The sequence below is a fragment of the Pinus tabuliformis genome, chromosome 1_1 (assembly GCF_031772625.1).
Source record: "Pinus tabuliformis cultivar Carrire ecotype Pingquan chromosome 1_1, CPIR1, whole genome shotgun sequence".
Lineage (NCBI taxonomy): Eukaryota > Viridiplantae > Streptophyta > Pinopsida > Pinales > Pinaceae > Pinus > Pinus tabuliformis.
This window is the reverse complement of record NC_142297.1, coordinates 685,588,324-685,592,328: the sequence shown is the minus strand read 5'-3', so window position 1 is coordinate 685,592,328 and position 4,005 is coordinate 685,588,324. Positions and strand designations below refer to the sequence as shown.

Genomic DNA, 4,005 nt, shown 5'->3' with positions numbered 1-4,005 from the left:
GATACAAGTGGTTGATGATCATGCTCAACTAGTAAGGTCATGTTGAAGATGCTTGTTGAGCATGCTTCTTGAATAGTATTGGAAACTCAAGTGCAATAAAAACTCTAGCCCCATGACAAATGGTATTAAATCAATGTTTGAATGCAAAATTGTGGAATTGTTCTTCACTATCAACACCCATTTCATTGGCAAAGTTGATGGGGTTGTATTGATGAGGATGTTAACAATTCAAGTTACAAATAATGTAAGGACCTTCCTCGAAGTTCAATTAGAAACAATATTATATATAACATGCTAAGAAAACATTATAAATGGTGCATGCCTAGTTTATATGTTTCATAACCCTCATGACTGAATCACAGTGATCCTTGAGACATTTAGGATGATGTAATAGTTTGGTGTGGAATAGGAGGATGAAGGATGTCTAGCCTAACAAGGATGGATGATCAATGAAGTGTTGTAGAAGAAATTCACCAAAGGATAACACAATCTAAAAATATGTTTGATAGTATGCTAGCCATGGCAAGACAACAACATTGATGAGTGTATTGAAGGTAAGTGGAATCTTGTTGCCACTAAGTACATGACATTTAGATAATGATAAGAAGTTGGTCTAGATGGAGACAACCTAGTCTTACACTAGGTGGTTAGTTATTCAAGTGTGTTGGCCCGAGGGAGGTAGTGAAAGGTTTTTTATGTGTGGGTGGTGATGACACAACATCGCCTATAATGAACCAGGCACTACACCATTTCCTATAGTTTAAGGTGCTTAAATTGGGTTTGGTTAGGACATGTTGGCTAGGCATAGTTCGAGTGATACAAGAGGTTGATGGTCATGCACAAATAATAATGTCATGTCATTTTGATAAAAAAAATTAGGCTTCTTGAGTGGTATTAGATGCTTAACTGGATTGAAAAGTTTACCCTCATGACAAATGGTATCAACACCATGTTTAAATGCAAAAATTATAAAGTGTCTCTTCACCACCAATGCCCCATCCATTAGAGAAGCCAATGGATCCATTTTGATGAAGATGCTAACAATTAAAGTGGGGGGGAGAATGCATTAGCAATGGCACAATCGATGGCATGTCAGTTAAACAAGACTAAGATTGGACGATGAGTTTATCTATTTAGTATACTTTGTGAGTGACTTAGGTTGTCTCATGAGACAATTAGGATGGTGTACTAGTTTGGTGTGGACTAGGAGACCCCCCTAACAAGGGTTGATCATTTACAAAGCATTGTTTCACAAGCTAGGGTGAGGATGATGTAAATTTGCAATGTGTTGAATAATGTGTTAGTCATGGAAAGGCAACATCATTGATTAGTGAAGACTAAGTGGAATCTTGTTTCCATTAGGTACATGATTGTTGAGGACTACAACGGGTTGGCCTTGATGGAGATAACATAATTCTATGCTGGGTGGTTAGCTGTCCAAGCGTGCTTGGCTTAAAGGAGGTGGTAGAACGTTGTCGATGGTTGGGTGGTGATGATGTAGCATTACTTACCACTAAATGGATATTTCAATATTTTTTTATAAGTTAAGGTGCTTACCTTGGGTTCAATTAAAACATGTTGGTTAAGCATAGTTAGTTATGCCTAACTAGCAAAGTCTATCAATGTTATGCAAGATTAAATTTTTATAGTTATATAGGAATGTTTTAAAATAAAATAAAAAGTTTAACATCATGAAACCTCTCTCTCTCTCTCTTTCAAATAATCAAAACATAGTTTTATACCATCCTAGATCCATCTCAATTACATATCTACCAAGCACTTGGCGGGATCACATTTCATAACATAGTTTTATACCAGCCTAGATCCATCTCAATTACATATCTACCAAGCACTTGGCGGGATCACATTTCTTTTCACTCTAAAAGATATTTTTATCTCAAGGTATTTGATCCCTCTAGGTGCTTGGTAGGTCTGGTGTTAAGATGGATATAGGGTAGTTTAATTATTAATTATAAATTTAATTTAATTTTACTTTTGTTGGGTCAAAATCTTTAATAAAACATTACAACATCTCCATTATGCTAGACTTTTATTTATATTTATATTTCATTTTGTTTATTTTAACTGAGTAAAAATGTTTAACTAGACATTATACTTTTAACTATACATGACAACATCTCTACCATAAAGGATAGAGAGCCTATAGCCACAATTAAAAGTGGAGGAGCTAAATTTCTCTTAGTAAATTAAAAGCTTAAAAAATTAAAAAACTAATAAAGTAATATTGAAAATGATATTTTAATTGAAATATGTACCAATAATTTAAAAATCTAAAAAATTATGAAACTAATAAAATAATATTAAGAATGACTTAGAAATTTACCAAACTAATAATATAATATTAGGAATGATTTTTTCATTCAAATTTATTTTCCCTCTCTTCTGACATAGTCAATGTCTTACTGGAATACCAACAATATTGCTTGTGTAGTGTGGAGAAACTGCATTCCTTTTTAAGAAGCAAAAAATTCTTTAAAAGGAAAATAGTTGTAGCATGTGTTATTCCTGGTTCTCGTTGTTGTGGAGCAAGGAGACATGAAATTTATCCATAAAATAAAAGAGAGCATGGTGAAATGGGCACGTATCTCTCAAGATTCATCTTTCCTGTGATGAGAGCTCCGACAACAAGTCCCCTGATTGCACCGGCGAAGGCAACCAACCTTGGACCAGCGGCAACCTTAAAAATCGCTCTAGTGCCAAGCCCAAGGCAAATGTTGTTGAACATATAGTCGGTAGCCTTGGAAATCTTAGTCCCGCTCTGCAATCCGGCATAGAGGAGCCTTATGATACCTAGTCTGTTGCAAAACTTCATTCCTATGTGGCTAGAGGCGTTAAAGACCCTGCTAACCCTGAGCTTCAAGGAATTTCCCACGCCTTCAAGCCCTTGACTAGGCCAACGCTGGCACTAGGGACGACACTGAGCAGATACCTGTAGCCCGTGTAATAGGTGATATTTTTACCTGAAGACCTTCTCTGCATAGTGGCCTCTTCTTGAAATAATAATTAGGATGAAGTAGGGATCTGCTATATATTCTGAATTGGCCTGTAATAAATGACACCGTGCAGATCTCTGTAGGGATTATACAGTTAGTTAAGACTCATCAATCACTCAATCAATGCTTCAATCAATGCTTGGATGGATGATCAATGGATGGTTGGATGGGATAGGCCACCTTTTAGTATTTAAATTCCCAGATATAAATCCAGCTTTGTCTTATGAGCATGTAAGAGAGAGAGAGCTACCTATTAGCATTCCTCACCCGAGCAAGTCTTCCATCTAGAGAGAAAGAGCCCTAGGAATAGGTAAAAGGGAGGGATTTATTGAATGAATTTCTATCAAAGAGAGCGTGAGAAGGTGGTTTCAAGGTGTCTTCCACTGTGACCCATTTGAATGGAAGAAATGCAAAAAGTGAGTCTATATACTCTCTTTCTATTCTCACTACTTTACAGGTCAGTTTTAGAATCAGTTCATATAAGTAGGAAGATTGTTTACATGGTGTAATTAGTTTTCATACCCTATATTGAACCTTCTTTAACTACAAACCTCCCTTACCCTTCCCTATAAAACACATAACCATAACTTTCTAGTCGTTCAACATTAGACTATACCTTCCTTTCACGATCCTGCTACCTTCCCAACCTTCCTTGTTTATGGTCTGATATGCCTTTCATGTCACCTTCCTTTGTGGCTTCTTCCTCCATTTTCCGAATGATCAATTATTTGATTACCGATTCTGCCAGGGTACGCCTACCACTAGTGTTTCCTCTAGGTCAATCCTGTGACCTGCACCTTCTATAAATGAAAAATAAATCATGACAAAGAAAGCGAATAAAGGCCCAAGAATGGAACAAATTCTGCAGACCCATCATTTGCTAATCAATTAAGGAAATAATGCCCAGTATTAACGCCTTATTTTCTTTTTTTGGAGAACCAATCAAGAGAGGATATATTCCAAAAGGATCTCCTCTTAGATCTTTTGGTAA

At 36.2% G+C, this 4,005-nt stretch overlaps 1 pseudogene; it reads right to left on the bottom strand.

Moving 5' to 3' along the window:
* Nucleotides 1-2,563: 2,563 nt before the first annotated feature.
* LOC149215268 (mitochondrial import inner membrane translocase subunit TIM23-2 pseudogene) lies at nt 2,564-3,102 on the bottom strand (annotated as a pseudogene).
* Nucleotides 3,103-4,005: the final 903 nt, after the last annotated feature.